The following is a 19,235-nucleotide window of genomic DNA, read 5'->3' on the forward strand; positions in this document are numbered from 1 at the left end:
AGAAGGCTTGAGGTACATGGATGCATTGCCGGAGGCCTCAGTGATGAAGGTCAACAAAAGGAAAGGAACAATATTTCTGCAGGATCCAGAAGGCCCATGAGAGCCACAATCAGAAGGGAATGGGAATAGGTAGATAGGAGGTCAACTCTCAGCTGACCCAAAGGACCTGGCAGGATTGCTGGAAAGAGTTCAATAGCCACCCATTGATAGTCAGGGTCAGTGAATGCTGTTATGTCATTTTTTAAAATTAATTTACAGGATGTGGGTGTCACTGGCTAAACCAGCATTTATTGCCCATCTCTAATTGCCCTTAAGTAGGTGTTAGTGAGCTGCCTTCTTGAACTGCTGCAGTCCCTGTGCTATTATCATCAACCTCTTGTGTTGCTCCATGCACCACACACGAACCATTCACCCATTCGGCACTCAGTACACAGGCCTTATCTTCAAATACCCCAGCTTACCCTTAAACATTTTTCAATGACACAAGACTCACACATACCTCTTGCAAGTTTGCACATACCACTAGCATACCTCTAGTTAGTCAGCCATCGCAGGTATATCACCCAAGTACAATGCAACACAATCTCTCACGTGCTTCCTTCCTCTTTGAAGGATAAGATCACACATAGGGAGCAAATCTGAACTGTTGGGAGGACAGGCTGAGTGCATCTCTTGAGTCCTGTGCCTGAGATTGTGCTGCACATCAAGGGATTGGCTGCACAGCACCAGTTGTATTTGGCGATACTGAGAACACTGAGAATCAGATAATTTCCTGCCTTCTGCTCTTTCTTAACTGCAACTTTATCATTATCTCCCTGTTGGACATGAAGCATAAGCAGTTGATGGTATGACCACATACCTCATACTTTCCATTCCAACTCCCTATCCTCAGGCCAGTCTACCACTTCTGATTTTCTACTTTCGGCTACACGAGATTAGCCAGCCACAGCAGCTCCAAGAAGAGGGCAAAAACAATACGAGACAGGTGAAAAAGAATCAGCATGGTGGCACCGTGGTAATACTGCAGCCTCACAGCGCCAGGGACCCAGATTCAATTCTGGTCTCATCCAGGCTAGTGAAGAATGTTCCATTATATTCCTGACTTGCGCCTTGCATATTGTGCATAGTCTGTGGTGATTTAGGAAGTGAGTTACTCTGTGCAGAATTCCCAATCTCTGACCTGCTTTTGATGCCATTGTAGTTATAAGACTAGTTCAGTTCAGTTTCTGGTCAATGGTAACCATCCAGAATGCTGATGGTGAGGGATACTGTGACGGTAGCGCCAGTAAATGTCAAAGGGAGATGGTTAGATTCTCTCTTGTTGGAGATGGACATTGCTTGGCACTTATGTGGCATGTTTGTTACTTGCCACTTGCCTGAACATTGTTGCCTATGGATATAGGCTGTTTTAGTTTCTGAGGACTCATGAATAGTGCTGAACATTGTGCAATCATCAGCAAATATCCCTACTTCTGACCCGTTGGAGGGAAGGTCATTGATTAATTAGTTGAAGATGGTTGGGGCTGGAAAACTATTCTGAAGAGTTCATACATATGACCTTGGAAAAAAAAAACAAAATAAATGTCCAATTTTAATATGCACACATTGAGAACACCTCCAATTTATTTTGAATTATGTTAACCAAATGATTCAGCTTTTGGAAAATATGTTTCTGATGATTTACTAGGAGAGCAAAACAGATCAACGCGGCATGATGTCTAGCAGAATAATAGCATCACAATAATCAGAAGCAGACACATTTAAATGCTTGGAAATTCTGCAGGGGTTCTCCTATCATTGACTTCATTGGCAGTTTGATGGAAATCCCCAGAGAAACTGTGAGCAGCTGAAAAGTTTCTTCATACATTAACGTTTTTGAAATGTTCTGCTTGTCAAATCTATTTATTATTGTCATAATTGAAACATTCCCCTTCATGCCAACATGCTGACATTGCATCTGACATCAGTAATGCCTGCTTCTGCTATTTTTAATACACAAACTGTGGCAGTCACTATCTAGTCTTCTCACCACAGGTCCTGACAAGTCCACCGTCCATTTTCTTCTATGGCATTTCACCTTGGCCTACTGCTTCATCTTTCTCCCATATTCACTTCTTTGCACCATCCCCGACCTGTTTCTGGTCACCAGTCTGGTTTGCTTACTGGGCCCCATTTCTCTTCATGTCCTCATGTGTTCAGCCATTTCTCCTACTTGCCCAAGTTTCATTTTTATTGTGGCTGCCCAATGTTATCCAACCTATACACCACCATCACTTAAATACATCATTGGTTGGGAAGCCAGAAAATCTTGACTCTCATTCCACAGCCTGTAATGTTTAACTATCAGGGTGCTTTCCCATGAGTGGTCTTTCCTAGTACATTTAAGTTTACTTATTAGTGTTACATGTAGACTTATATTAACCTTCAATGAAGTTACTGTGGAAATTGCCACACACTGGCACCTGTTCGGGTACACAAAGAGAGAATTTAGCATGACCAATGCTCCAAATGAGAATGTCTTTCAGACTGTGGGAGGAAACCCATGCAGACTCGGGGAGAACTTGCAGACTCCGCACAGACGGTGACCCAAGCTGAGAACCAAACCCGGTCCCGGCGCTGCGAGGCAGCAGTGCTAACCACTGTGCCATCACACTGCCCACTTTATACACCTTCCTGTGCTGTTATCACTTTCCACTTTGTAGTCGGTACGTCTTCATCATTCCTGTGCCTGCAAGCTTCAGTGACAAATTCTCTCATCTTCCACACATTGGACCGACCACAAAACTAATTACCAGCATGTGGAATACTTTTAACATCACTCAGTAAGGACTGCATAACTCATGTTATAATTACTATTTATTGAATCTCTTAAGAAGGAAGGATTCTTCCAGCATGAAACAACAATTTAAATTGTTGCATGCTCTGGAAGCCTATTTCATTCCCATTTAAAAAGCAGGTTGTGCTTACTCAGTGAAACCCATACCAACAGTGAAAGCTCTTTTTGAATAATGAATTCAATTTGGGTTATATAGAAACTACAGCGCTGATTTTTATTTTGCTATTGCCCCAGTTATTAGGGTTGTAGCAGGACAAAATTGCAAAACAAACAATGTGCAAGAAAATCTGAAAATAAAATCAACTAATAGTTACTGCATCGATTTTGATGTTGATTCAATTATAGTAGTGGTGATAAGGATAATTCATTCTTTTTCTTCATTTGTACGATATGGACATCACTGGCTGGCCAGCGTTTATTGCCCATCCCTAATCGCCCTTGAACTGAGTGCCTTGAGGCTATTTCAGAGGGCATATTGCTGTGGCTCTGGAGTCACATGTAGGCTAAATGAGGTGAGGACAGCAGATTTCCTTCCCTAAAGGACGTCAGTGAACCAGATGGGTTTTTCTGACAATCCACATAATTTTTATTGAATTCAAATTCCACCATATGGGGTGGCAGAATTCGAACGTTATTTGAGTTTTGGATTAATAATCTAGCAATAATACCCCTAGGTCATCACCTCCCCTAATGTGCAATGCATCATTAAAGAGAACAGTAAAAAATATTACATTTATTTACTTACTCAAGCAGAGTGTCAGCAGCTGGAAGAGAGCTGGTTGGAACGCCAAGCACTGAGGAAAGAATAAATTGAAGCCCACCCTCAGGGCTTATCAGTTACCATTTATGATAAGTGGTAGTATATATTAGTAGTAGAAAGGTTTATTATCTAACGGGAATGGCAGTTCAGTTCTAACCTCTTGGGTTATCCTGTGCTATGTGGGAACTCAGGGCTGCTCCCCATATTCAGATTACAAAGTGGCGAAGGATAGCTTGGTCAAATTAGAGTTCATAAAATTTAAAAGGGAATTTGCAGTCTGTGGTTTGGTGACTTTGCTGGCTTCAGGCTTCTGGTGGTCTTGCTGCTTTCATTTGGTGGTCTTCCGCTTTGAAGCAGGTCAAAACCGCAGGTTGATGACCAGCTGTTTTTCTGGTGATGCATCACATTCCTACCTCTCTTCAGTTCTGAGGAAGAGCCAAACTCAAAATGTTAACTCTTTCTCTCTCCACAGATGCTCCCAGACCTGCTGAGTTTTTCCACCCACTTCAGGTTTCATTTCATTTCTTTTGTAATGAGCAATCAATTAAATCTGTTCAGGAAATAACTGAAACAACGTAAATCTTACTTTCATTGACGCTGTTGCAAGGTAAACCTGAAAATGACAATCAACATGATAGAGAATAAGCATGGTCAATCTTAAAGAAATATTACATTCATTAAATTCTTCAGTTGCCACATGTAAATAAATAGTAAACTATGATCTAAAGACATTAGTTGAATGATTTGGTTCTAACAAAAGTGCAGGTTATGTTCATTTGATCTGTTGATCAATCCAAGAATTAAGACCTGATAGAGGTCTACAAAATTATGAGAGGCATATACAGGGTGGATAGCTAGAGGCTTTTTTCCAGGGTGGAAGTGTCAAGTACAAGGGGGCACAGGATCAAGGCGAGACGGGGGAAGTTTAAGGCAGAAATGCGGGAGAAGCTTTTCACACAGATTGCGGTGAATGTCTGGAATGTGCTGCCAGAAGAGGTGGTGGAAGCAGACACATTAGCAACATCTAAGAGACATCTGGATGGATAGATGACTAAGGAGGGAATAGAAGGTTATGGAGTGACTAAGGGCAGAAGGAATTGTTTTAGTTTAGTTTGGGCATCATGATCGGCATGAGCATGGTTGGCTGAAGGACCTGTTCCTGTTCTGTACTTTTCTTTGTTCTAAATAAAAATTATAGTATGACTGCAGATTTCTGATTCTTTCCCAGGTTCTCTTGGGATGTTACTTCCTCAAAAGTCCATGAACATTTGTCAGCCTGAGACTTCCCTGGCTGCCAATTATTAAGTTATTTTCATACAGGTAAATCTTCATTTTTATTCCCAAAGGTATGTTTTAATTTTTTTGCCAGTTATTGATATAAGACCAATGAGTGTGTACTTTGTTGGTTTGTTTACAATTCAGTAGCACTCCGTACTATGCATCGTATCCCTCATAATGAGTCACCACTTTGTAGAAATTGTCACAAATATCAGTTTGCAGTTGTGTGTTATTATACCTGTTACCCCGGAGTATTTATTGCAATTGAACCCTTTGAGCTTGGATTGGAGCTCACCTCGAAACCATAAAATTCTGCCCGAGGTCAATAGATCGTTCCATGTTCCGCCCCTCACTCACTCCAATTCATGTGGCAGGCAGAGTGGTAAAATTCTGGCCAATGATCTTAATATGCTTACTTCGTTTCTCAGATGCTGCTGAGTTCCAATATTTTCTGGTTTTATGTCAAATCATTAATGTTGGATATAACCTTCTCTGATGAAAGGCATTGCATTAATGTTCTCCCAAGTGAATAGCTCTAGGAAGTAATCATTTAATGTGTTTGCTATTTTTAGCTTAACTCCAGTGTTAACTCAAAATGTGTTCTTAAAGGATTGCAGTTCTGTGATAGACCTCTTACATTACAATATTAGTAAGTTATCCACCTGTTCCATTTTTGGCTTTTATAATTACATTCATTATTGGTTCCGTCATCATCATCACACCTTACTTTGTTAAACATTTTTGTAGGTTCCTGTATTATTCCCTTTTTCTCTACAAGTTGTATTCTGCTGACCCATTTCACTTGGTTTTTTTTCCCTTTTGGTAGGTCTTGATTGGATGATTTTATGAAATTGAACAAGTAGCTTTCCATCAGATTTCCCCAAAATCGAATCTGCAGCCTTATGCATGTGGTGTTGCTAAATCAATCTTATATCCCAATAAGTAGAATCAACACTTCACGTCCCAGTAAAAATCGTCAACCTTTTTTGGCCGTGCATGAGTAATGTTATCCCTAAGCTGCTGAAAAAAAACTCTTCCCATAGCAATCCTTTCTGTTTTGATATCTAATAATGCAGCATTTCACAGCAGGATACTCAAAGGAATAGAGAAATGATTATTTGAAGACTTATACTGTTAAAGGGAGAAACATCCAAACAGATAGAACAGGGCACATCACTGTTGTGTTGTTATAGAGTCATAGAGTCTTACAGTGCAGAAGGGGGCTATTCTGTCCTTCGAGTCTGCACTGAGCACAATCCCACCCAGGCCTTATCCCCATAACCATATGCATTTATCCGAGCTAGTTCCCCTGATACTAAGGGGCAATTTAGCATAGACAATCCACCTAACCAGCACACTTTGGACTATGGGAGGAAACATGTGCAGACGCAAGCAGAATGTGCAAACTCCACACAGACAGTGACTCAAGTCAGGAATCAAATCCGGGTCCCTGGTGTTGTGAGGCAGCAGCGCTAACCACTGTGCCACCGTCATGCCTGAGTGTGAAGGTGTTGCAAGATGCACATCTATAATTTGTTTTTTGAAAAATGTCAGTGCTAACCACTGTCCAACAATGCCACCCTATAATGATATAAGCACTATCGCTCATATAGTATTGCGTAAACATGTTGTGGGTTCATTTATTTAGACAGCACATGAGAATTTGAGTATAGCGGTAGAGATATTTTGTTGTAATTGTATAGGATGGTGGCAAGGCCACAGCTGGAGTACTGTGTACCATTTTGGTGTCCTTGTCTGAGGAAGGATGTCCTCGCTATAGAGGGAGTAAAGCGAAGGCCTACCAGGCTGATTCCTAAGATGGCAGGACTGTAATATGAGGAGAGACTAAATCGGTTAGGATTATATTCACTGGAGTTTAGAAGAGTGAAAGAGGATCTCATAGAAATTTATAAAATTCTAACAGGGTTAGACAGGATAGATTCAGAAAGAATGTTCCCAGTGGTGAGGGTGTCCAGAACTAGGGATCATAGTTCGAGGATAAGGGATAAACCTTTCAGGACTGAGGTGAGGAGAAATTTCTTAACCCAGATAGTGGTGAGTGTGTGGAATTCACTACCATAAAATGTACTTGAGGCCAAAATGTTGTCTGAATTCAAGAAGAAATTGATAAAGCTCTTGGGGCTGAAGAGATCAAGGGATAGGGGAGGAAGGTGGATCAGAATATTGAATTCAATGATCAGCCATGATCAAAATGAATGGTGGAGCAGGCTCGAAGGACCAAATGGTCTACTTCTGCTTCCAGTTTCTAAGTTTCTATATTAATAATAATACCTCAGTACAAAGCTTGAAGATGGCTGCAGCAGATGTGTGTGTGTGTGTGTGTGTGTGTGTGTGTGTGTGTGTGTGTGTGTGTGTGTGTGTGTGTGTGTGTACTCAACCCAGAAACAAAAGTGAAACTAAGATCACACGATGCACTTCCCTTCTAGTACTGTCAGTTGCTATCTTTAATGACACATTACAATAATGAGGACAAACGACAGATTGGAGAATTGGAGAGATGATAGGAAATGGGAGGGTATGAAAGCAAAAGCAAAAGATCGACCTTCCTGCCCTTCATATTTGGGGCTTGTTTAATTCCCAGTTGCAAAGTGGAAGATAGTAGACCTCTGTCCCCCTTTTAATGGCCAGGAATCCCGGGGATTATGAGGAGGCACACATATGGAAATGGCACTGAGCTCCCATCTCAGTTTCTGTGTCTATATCAGCAAGTCTGGGAGGGACACTGACATTAAATGGACAGTCAGCCATTCTCAGGCCCGACTGCCCACCCACCCGCCCCCCCTTCCCCCTGCCCCACCCTCTGGAGGGCACCAATTGGCCTCCCTTCATTCCAACGGGGTTGGCCCGCAAGTTTCCCATTAGTGGGGAGCTACTCTAAAACCAACTGGAGTGAACCACCCTGGTGGGAGGGGAGGGGGGTGTTGGGGTGGGATGACGGGAAAGGGAGAGCTTAGCGGGCCCAAAGACTTCCGTCCCGGGCCCGCTAATCACATTTAAAATATGTTTAAATATGTATTTAAATGGCTTCTGTGCCTCCCTGCCAATTTCTGGCATGGAGCAGATGCCGTACACACGCACAAATCCTGTACATTGCCCACCGTGAAATTCTCCCGGCTTACTGCGCTAAAAACTTAGTGCCACAGAATGGGAGAATCACAGCCGGCAACATTGATTGTACTTCTAAACTAATTCCTTGCGTGTGAAGCACTTTGGGATATCATAACAACTGTGAGAAGGTGCCATATAAATGTAAATTCTTTCTTCATACATATACCACTCTCAGCTGGCTATGGAGTCCATCAATGAATAATGCCTGATGTCAGGATTCATTCAATTCGTCTATCAAATGGCGATATCATCTCTCATTGCTGCCATATTTATGATTCCCTGCTACTTTTAAATGTAATTTCTTTGCATTGGAGATTCCTGTCAATTTAATCATAGGCTCTCTGTCTACCTCAGACCTGAACACTTGAATTCTTTGATAATCACTGTGGATTGCCACCTGGCTTTTTGTTATGCAGTTCCTACTTTTCATTTTGAAACAATTGTCCTGAAAACAAATTGCATTCTGACAAATAATTGACTGGGGAACAATGTGCGGAACACGTGGATACTTTTGCAAAGATCGCTTTTCTTTGATTCAGCTCTTTTGTTTTGTGCAAATAGTAATTAATAATATGAAGAAATAAAACTTTTTCCTCCCTGGTGACGGGACTGCAGGCTAATATAAAATTTATTTTTAAAAAAGAGGGACCAAAATGAAAATAATGTAAATGATTTTCATTCCATCAATTACTTCATTAGCTCCATATTTATAATCATTTCTCATATTAAACTGAAGCGAAACATGTAAGTGTAGAATATAAGGCGTTGTAATTAATAGTGGTGGTGTTTTTAAAAAAATGTATTACAGAGTATTAATGAACCAACTAATCATCCATGTTTTAAAGTTTATTCATTATTGGTGACACAAATAGGCTTACATTAACACTGCAATGAAGTTACTGTGAAAATCGCCTACTCGCCACACTCAGCACCCGTTCAGGTACACTGAGGGAGAATTTAGCATGGCCAATACATCCAACCAGCACGCCTTTCAGATGTGGGGGGAAACCAGAGCACCCAGAGGAAACCCACACAGACATGGGGAGAACATGCAGACTCTGCATAGACAATGACCCAAGCTGGGAATCGAACCCAGAGTCCCCAGTGCTGTGAGGCAACAGTGCTAACCACTGTGCTACTGTGTCATCATGTCCCGAGTGTGAAGGTGTGGCGAAGTGCACATCTATAATTTGTTTTTTAAAAAGTGATATTTCTTAAAGTCATGATGTATTTGTAATGTTGCTTAAAGAGGGTAACTATTAAAATTAATGATCCTTCCTTTAAAAAGTGCCTCTCTCAATATTGCATAATGCATCTCAGTGTAATTTTAAAACACATTTCCCCTAAACCCCTCTGATTCTCCATCTGTCACTTGCTTTAAGGCCATTTTAAACGTCAAACCTTTGACCAAGTGTTTGGTCACGTTCCTTACATGGGAATATAAGGATTCGGAGCAGGATTAGGTCCCATGGCCCATTCAGCCTACTCCACTATTCGATAAAATCATGGCTGATCTTCCACATCAACTTTCCTGCCTGATCCCCATATCCTTTGATTCCTTTCATGAACATAAGTTTAATGATTTGAATCTTTAACATACTCATCAACTGAGCATGTACAGCACTCTGAGATGGAGAATTCCAAGGATTCATAATCCTCCAAGTGCAGAGATACTCATGCAAAATGGGTATCTTTATCTTGAGAACATGACCCCTAGATCTAAACTTCCCAGCAATGGGAAACAACCCCTCAACATCCATCCTGTCAAGTATTCTAAGAATTTTACCCATTTTAATGAGATTACCCCTGATTCTTCTAAATTCTGGAGAGTAAAGACCTATTCTACCTAATTTCTCCTTATCAGAAAAGTTCATCTGTTGAAGTCCAAAATATGTACAGTATTCAAAATGTGGAGCTGTATTTTACCTTGTGGATACAGAGGCATGGTGATGTAATATCTGGCATGATAACATCAAGCCGCGATTCCAATGTCATTGCATCAGTTGGCAATAATACATTGATTTTTGATTTTGATTTGATTGATTATTGTCATGTATTAGTATACAGTGAAAAGTATTGTTTTTTGCATCTTATACAAACCAAGCATACTGTTCATGGAGAAGGAAAGAAGAGGGTGCAGAATGTGGTGTTACAGTCATAGCTAGGGTGTAGAGAAAGATCAACTTAACGCAAGGTAGGTCCATTCAAAAGTCTGATGGCAGCAGGGAAAAAGCTATTCTTGAGATGGTTGGTACATGTCCTCAGATTTTAGTATTGTTTTTGCAATGGAAGAAGGTGGAAGAGAGTATGTCTGGGGTGCATGAGGTCCTTAATTATGCCAGCAACACCAAATCAAGTCAGAATGGTGACTGACTAGAAGGGGAACCTTGAGGTGGTGCTGTTTCCAGGTATCTGCTGCCCATGTCCTTTTAGATGGTAATGGTCATGAGTTTAGAAGATGTTGCCAGAGGAAACTCAGGTGAATTCCTGCAGTGCATCTTGTAGATGGCTGCCACTGTCTGCTGGCAGTATAGGGATTGAATGTTTATGGAAGGGGTAGCAATCAAGTGGGCTGCTTTGCCCTAGATTATATCAAGCAACATTCATCCAGGCAAGTGGAGAGTATTCTATTACACTCCTAACTTGTGCATTGTAGATGAGAACAAGCTTTGGTGGGATCAGGAGGTGAGTTACTCACTGCAAGATTTCTAGCCTTTGACCTGCTCTGGTAGACACAGTATTTTTATGGCTGGTCTAGCTCAGTTCCTGATCAATTGTAACTCCCAGGATGTTGACATGGGAGAAAGAATGATGGTAATGCCATTGAATATCAAGGGTGATGGTTGAACATTCTCTTGTTGGAGATGGTCATTGACTGGCGCTTATGTGGCATGAATGTTACTGGCCACTTGTCAGACCATGTCTGGACATTGTCCAGGTCTTGCTGCATTTCGAGACAAATGTTTCAATAGCTGAGGAGTCGCAAATGATATAGAATATTGTGCAGTCATCAGTGAAACTTATGATGGAAGGAAGGTCATTGATGAAGTAGCTGAAGATGGTTGGGCCTAGGAAACTACCCTGAGGAACTCCTGCAATATCGCCCTGGAGCTGAGGTGATTGACCTCCAACTACCACAATCATCTTCCTCTGTGCCAGGTATGACTCCAGTCAGCGATAATCTTCCCCCCCTACCACCCCCCCCACCAATTTCCTTTGACTCCAGTTTTGCTGGGGCTGCTTAATGCCACACTCAGTCAAATGCTACTTTAATGTGAAAGGCTGTCACTCACACTTCACCTCTAGCATTCAACTCCTTTGTCCATGTTTTTTGAACGAAGGTCAGGATCTGAGTGACCCTGGCGGAACCAAAACTGAGCGCCAATGAGCAGGTTTTGCTGATGATCAGTCATAGTCTCATGGGGCAGTAATTGGATGGGTTAGATTTGTCCTGTTTCTTGTGTACAGATTGCTGGGTAGATGTCAGTGTTAGTGTTACTGCTATACAGTAACACTTGGCTAGAGGTATGACAAGTTCTGAAGCACAAGTCTTCAGGACGATTACTGGAATATGGCCAAGGCTCATAATCTTTGCAAATCCAGTACCTTCAGCCATTTTTTGATATCAGATGGAGTGAATCGAATTGACTGAAGACTTCTGCAATGCTGGGGACCACGGGAGGAGGCCACGATGAATCACTTTAGGCTGAAGATTGCTGCGAATGCTTCAGTCTTTTCTTTTGCACTGATGTGCTGGACGCTTCCATTATTGGGGGGGGGGGGAGGGGAAAGATATTTGTGAAGACTTCTCCAGCGAGTTGTTTAATTGTCCACTGCCATTCATGGCTGGATGTGGCACGACTGCAGAGCTTAGATCTGATCCATTGGTTGTCAAATTGCTTAGCTTTGTCTTTTGGTTCCTGCTTATGCTATTTGGCATGAAAGTAGTCCTGTGTTGCAGTTTCACCTGGTTGACATCTCATTTGTAAGTGTGCCTGCTCTTCTGAGAGGGACTAGGAGCTGGATATGCTTCCAGACTCCTCGTCCCCTCTTGTCCTGGTTGTGGGTTCCTGGGTACAGAGGCAGAGTGACGGAGTTAAAATCTGAACACAATTCCACAAGCTCTTTGGTATTGTGCTGGTTTTGGCCTTCCAGTCTGTCAACAGAGGAAACTATTGGTTTTGCTGAGTGGATCTCAAAAATCTGCAGACACAAGTTATAGTGAGACAAAACAAAACAAAAAACACTGGAAAATCTCAGCAGGACTGACCGCATGTGTGGAGCGAGAATACAGCTAATGTTTCGAATCAGAGTCCGGACTCAAAATATTGGCTCTATTCTCTTTCCACAGATGCTGTCAGACTTGTTGAAATTTTCCAGTATTTTCTGTTTTTATTTCAGATTCCAGTGTCTGCAGTATTTTGCTTTTATTGAGGTTGCAATAAATCTTTGAATCACAAATATTTTGGTCTATTAAATTGCTGCCTCTACAGATATGGCTTGCTGCTCATTGTATAGAAGAAGTCTGGTTAACATTCACTGAGGCACAATCTGCATATGTGCTGTGATGTTACAAGAGGTCAAGCAAAATCATGGGCAGTGTTCCAATACACAACATAGATACCCAGAAGTCTGAGTCCAATTAATAAACTATTTATTAATTAACCCACATGAGGGAACAAAGCCAACTTCATTGTCATGAAAACAGAAAAAGTTCTAGCTACAAAGGTGGTAGTTGTCCAGTCCTTAGTCAAATTCCAAATCAGGATCATTGTCCAAAAAACACATCCATACAGGACTCCACTATCTCCTAAGCTTTCAATCCAAGACCTACTCCCTTAGTATGACTCGGCATTCTGCTTATATAGGCTGATAAGGCTGCACAGCTGATCCTTGCTTGCACTGATTCCTCATTGGTCTGTCATGTGACTTCCTGTGGCCATCTTGGTCATTCTTTCGGGTTGTTCTTTTGGGTGGCCATCTTGGTCAGCATGCAAGAATTTAGCAGTCATGAGGGGTGGATATGATCTAGAAAATAGAGAGGTGAGTGTCGGAAATATCACCCTTCTAGCATCCAACCCTTTGTAATATCACAATGTTATTGAAAAGAATACATAACAGAGGAATGTAAGAAGCATGAAAATTGATGCAATAGTGGCCTTAATTCATACCAAACATGTCAGCTTTTCTACTTGGTGTCTTTTCTTTTAAATTTCCAATATGATGTTTTGAAACAATAGGAATTTGTATCAGGTGAGATATAGCTCATTAGCTGGTTATTGAAGTGGAGCTGTATTTAAGATTACCTTTTTTCAAGCCACGTGATCTGGTTCTTGGAAATTCTGAGGTTAATTTGAGGTTAATTTTGGTGAGGTATGTATGCAAATAAACAGGTTTAATTTCCTGGTCCTGAATTAGAAAGAACCCATGAACTACCTACTTTGCATCCTCTGTTTCATACTTTTGACAGTGATGTGTGTTTCTTTGTTTTGCTGGTGGATTCCACTAAAAATGGTTACATTCACTGGAAATTGGGAAACTTTTTGCTTTTGATTTCTATAATCTGGCTCTCAGATCAATGCCTCAAATTGGTTCAGATTAAATGTACCTGCATGTAAGGTTGATTGTTTCCAATAACACAATCTCAGTGCGTTTCAGATGTCGGACACTGATAAATGCATTCAACTTAAATCTGTTGTTTACTCAATCTTAAATAAATTCATGATGATAGCAACATCTGGTTACTGTTATGTACAATTACAGTCATTTTGATCTTTGCAAAGACAGCTGTTTCTGTGGAACCAGCTGAATAATAGTGTATCAAAATTACAACCATGCAATATTACTTTCTCTCACCTGACTATTTCTTCCCTGTTTGCACCTGGTTATGAAATCTAGTCTGAATAAGAAAGGACGTTTTAATGTGCTATCGCTATTTCTACTTTGCCTGTCAATACTTAATTGTCTGTCGCCATTCCATTCCACTCAGTGACACAGTGTGTTTTCCGGTTAGTTCCACCAAAAATCTGCTTTTGAACCTGTGGTGAATTTATATCAGCTCGGAAATATTATATCAGAATTGTACACTTCGGATAGCTGATTTTTTTTTCCCAACACATCTTGAGTAGAAACGTGAACGAGAGTAATTTACGCACATGGAATTCTCTGGACAAACTCAGTTAGTAAATAGGTTATTATATTATTTGTCAGAAATATTCACGTTTCCAAATGCATTCATTATTTTAATGACAATATTTGAAACCTGTATATTGAGAGTGAATTTGTATTTTGGTAATATGTCAGCTGCTGTTGTTAAATGTTTTTGCCTGATGTAAGGAAATATAAACTAAAATTTCTTCCCACTGGGATTCATTAGGAAGAAGATTGAAGTTAGCTAAACAGCAGCAAATTTTAGGAATTAAAGATGAATTGCATTATGCCGGCATTTCTTGGATTTGATTTACAGCCCAATTCTTCACTCCACTAACTGCTTGATCTGAACCATGTCAAGGAGTTTGCACTAGTGGATGTTGTAGTGATACCCAATGAATGAACTGGGTAGCATACAAAGCAGAGATCAGTGGTGTATCTTATGCCTTCATTGCAGCAATGATTGAGCCCAGGTCAGTTTAAAGACCAATCGGGTTAAAAAGAACAATTAGCTGAGATTCCTGGTGGATTAGCCATGCTAAATTGACCCTTGATGTCCCAAGATATGTAGGTTAGAGTGAATCGGTGGGATAAATTGTGGGGTTATGGGGATGGGGCCGATGTGGGATGTTCTGTTGGAGAGTCGGTGCAGACTCGATGGCTGAATGACCACGTTCTACACTGTAGGATTTTATGATTCTATGATTGCTGCTCTCGTGATTGAGTAAATTCTAGCAGGTACATTATGTGGACAAATACAGTGGACGTGGGATCAGCTTGCCTTGGCATCAATATTGTCTGAGATCAGGTAGTCTCCTAAAGTTCACTGCCTAGTCTTGCGTACAATAGCGCGGATCACAAATTGCTTCTAGCTGCTAACGGTAATGAGATTTGAGAAATATCCAGGCTGGCCATCCTGTCTAGGTGTTTGTAGACATTACAGGTGAAATTCTACTTTGGCAGAGGTGCACACACAAACGTTGAAATCTGTGGATGGCAAAAGGAAAAACAGACATTTGAGCATGAGGAGAAAAATACAAGTGAAAAAGAAAAAGAGGAGTAAATCTGGACAAAATCTGAACAAAATAGTAAACATATCAAGATGCACAAGACAGCCCTAAATGGATTTAACCTAACATTGATCGACTAATTGGATGGATGATGGTTATGGCATGATGACACAGTGGTTAGCACTGCTGCCTCAGCGCTAGGGACTCGAGTTCGGTTCCTGACTTGGGTCACTGTCTGTCCAGAGCTGCACATTCTCCCCATGTGTGCGTGGGTTTCCTCCAGCTGCTCCTGTTTTCTCTCGCAGTCCGAAAGACGTGCTGGTTAGGTACATTGGTCATGCTAAATTCTTCGGTGTACCCGAACAGGCGCTGGAGTGTGGCGACTAAGAGATTTTCACAGTAGCTTCATTGCAGTGTTAATGTAAACCTACTTGTGATGCTAATAAATAAACTTTTTAAAGGCTCATCAGTCATCCTTCCATAGATGTCATCCTTGATATTACTTAAGCAGATTTTCCTTCTGTAGTAATGTCAATTGTCATTTATAAATTTACTCTTTGTTGAATCCCTTCTTATTTTCTTTCAATAATAATCAGATGGTAGGGAAAGCTGAAAAGGTGTAATGCGGTAACACTGCTTGCAGTACATCACCTTCACGTATTTGACCCATTAACCTGCTGGACTAGATTTTACTTCATTTATTCTGGTGAACTTGTGTTGTACTTGCCACTGGGAGTTCAGTGGGTTGTGGAAGAGATGGGAATGAAGAAGGAGGTGACTTGAGTGGGCAGGGTGATGTACCTTCTTTGGCATGTAGGTGCTGCATCCTGTCCACTGTCCCTTTCCCACTCCTTACTGCCTCCTGCTTGCTGTTTAGGTCCCAACCCTTCACTGCCCCTCTCCCAAACCTTTGTCTCTCCTTCACCGCCTGTTTGCTGCCTCCTGCTGAACACCTCTCTCTCTCTCAAAGCCTTTGCTGCCTTGCTTGCAGTGAAAGGGGGAGTGCGAAGGGTTGGCAGAGAGAGTGAAACATGAGATACAGAGGAGAGTGGGACGACAGCGGGATGGTAAGGAGGGGGGTGGGGGTGGGGGGGGCGCAATAACACCAGCAGTGGGAGGAACCATGCTCGTGCTGGAGAATTGAGTGGGTGTTAAATTCCTGTTCCTACTTGGTGTCAGGAATTACAACAGGAAGCCCAACCACCCATAATTAAATTCCAAAAACTGAATAACGGAGCAATTTGGTCACCCACCCACATTCCTGCTTCAGTTAAAGACAGAACTGGGCAGCTTGCTGACATGTTTGATCAATGGGGTGGATGTGGGTTTAAGACAAGGGAGTGGTGCTGAAAAACACCAACTGCGGGAGTTTGATGCTGATTTTTAACAACAACACAGCCCAAACACACCCTCTTGTTTTGGCATTGATTTTCCCTATTGAACTGATTGGCAGGCAAAATAATGAGACATGACCTTCAGTCCAAGAGAATTTGTAAACTAGGTCTTCTGACAGGGGTTTTCCACCACACAGGAGATGTTTCAGCTCTTACAACTTTGTTTATTATGAAATGGAAGTTCCCTGATTTTGTCAGGCCTCTGTGATACTTTTCTGTTTGTTTCTGTGTAGCAGTGTGATTCTTTCACTTTGTGCTATCATTGGGAATTCCTCATGCTTTGATCATTTTGAACTTTGATACAGCTCTAGCAGTGCATCCACCCTCCAGGTGCATAAGTGTAAAGTTGTTTATGTCTTATTGCTGTTACATGTGGAAAGTTTTTTTTGGGTATGAGGGCATGAAGAGATCAAAGGAAACTGGAACGATATAGTCTTCCTCCATTGGGGAATTTAATTTTGCTAGTTCAGTTGGGGCATCATGATCAGCACGGGCTTTGGATGGCCAAAGGGCCTATTCCTGTGCTTCAATTCTTTGTGCTATCGTTCTGGCCTGCATACACACTGTCCCTGTAATGTCAGTGCAGTGCAAATGCAGCTTCGAAACCTATTCAAAGAATAGGTATATCATAGAATTATCATAGAATCCTACAGTGCAGAAAGAGGCCCTTTGGCCCATCGAGTCTGCACCAACCACAGTCCCACCCAGGCCCTACCCCCATATCCCTACATATTTTACCCACTAATCCCTCCAATCTAAGTATTTTAGGACACTAAGGGGCAATTTTAGCGTGGCCAATCAACCTAACCTGCACATCTTTGGACTGTGGGAGGAAACTGGGGCATCCGGAGGAAACCCACGCAGACCACAAGGAGAATGTGCAAATTCCACACAGTATTATATTTATATATTCCTGCTTTAGAATCAAAACTGTTTGTGATTAATGGTGAATTAATTAGTAATCTCAACAAGAAGTACAGGTCATACCATTGATCGCTCCCCCTCTCTTTCTCTCTCCATGTAGTATTCTCATTATCCAAGCGTTATTAATTATCACTCCTGCCATGAGGTCACTCTAGGGTAGCATAATGATTGAACCCCCGCTGTTGGTGTTTTTCAGCACCAATCCCTTGCCGTAAACTCTCAACCACTCCCGTCATTGATCAAAAGAACCAAAATAAAGTAGTTAAATTTGTTTTCAAGACCTCAAAATGACTGGTGGCGCCATGATTAGCACTCATGGCGTCAAGGACAGGTTCGATTCCAGTCTCGGGTCACTGTCTGTGTGGAGTTTGCACGTTCTCCCTGTTTCTGTGTGGGTTTCCATCATGTTCTCTGGTTTCTTCTCTCATTCCAAAGATGTGCAGGTTAAGTTGATTGGTCATGCTAAATTGCCCCTTAGTATCAGGGTAAATATGTGGGGTTACAGAGATAGGGTTGGGTAGAATTGTTGTTGGTACAGATTCGATGAACCGAATGGCTACCTCCTGCACTGTTGGGATTCTATGAAAATAATATTCGGATTGGAGTGTCCGAACTGTAGCTGGCAGATGACAAGTAACCCTTGAGCCCTGATGTTACATATTGGAATGTCTCTGCAACTCAATATCATTTTGAGATGGACAGACTCCTTTGGGAGGACTCAGGAGATTTTAGGATTTGCAGCAGCAAGCTTTTGTAAGGTTAAACTGAAGAAGTTATTTATTCTCACAGATTTATCCTGAATTAATTCAACATTACACACTAGGTTACACATGCATACACGTACGTTGCAGATAAAGATAGTGCACTTTTACAGATCAAAGTTAATTTAATATTTAATTTGATTTCTGGTTTCTCACATGGCAGATCTGTGGTTTCATCAATGGATTCAATGATTTAAAGTTGAAATCAAAATATTTCACAGAAGTTTGAAGTTTCTAGTAATTGTATATCGGAGACTGTTTCTTAGGCAATCTTTGAGATTGGAACAAGTTAAATAAGTTGGCAGTTTGATGAATTGCAGAATTTGAGTCTAGTTTTCAGATTGGCTGATGACTGATGATTCAGATGGATCTGCTGGATTCTGAGAGCAATCCCTGCAACCAATTTCAGTCACATGAACATTGGATTGACACATATGAGGTTCACCCAGTCTGATTTGAATGAAAGAGGCCATTTTAATATAATGGGAGGTTAATAGCAGCCATTGAGTTTTAATCTTCCCTTCTGTCCAGTATAAAATACAAAGACAGAATTCTGGAAATTCCTTGGTCTTTAGGCATTGGCCTATCCTTAGACCTTAAAAGGTGTGAATTCCACAGACGGCATTCTCCTGGTAATGTCCATTCTAGGGGGAGATTCAGTGAGCAATTCTGGAAATGTGATCATCTATGTTGGATAAACAAAAGCCACATGACCCCCCTTGCCTATCATCTTAGCAGTTAGTGTCTATTCAACTACAAGATGAGTGTTCCTGGCATGGTTCCATGCCCATCAGCAAGGGAAGTTCAGAAATGTTGTTTATGCAGGAAATTGAATGCATAGTTTTCTGACCATGCATTGGAAAATAAGGTAATCCACCCAGTTGTCATTCCAATTTTTGCTTCTGATGAGTGACACTCCTCACTATGTGAAAGAAAGAAAAATGAGAGGAACAAACTGAGGAAAATTATATAAAGTTTATTTATTAGTCACAA

Source organism: Carcharhinus amblyrhynchos, chromosome 19 (assembly GCF_965287045.1).
Source record: "Carcharhinus amblyrhynchos chromosome 19, sCarAmb.v2.hapA, whole genome shotgun sequence".
NCBI classification, from domain to species: Eukaryota; Metazoa; Chordata; class Chondrichthyes; order Carcharhiniformes; family Carcharhinidae; genus Carcharhinus; species Carcharhinus amblyrhynchos.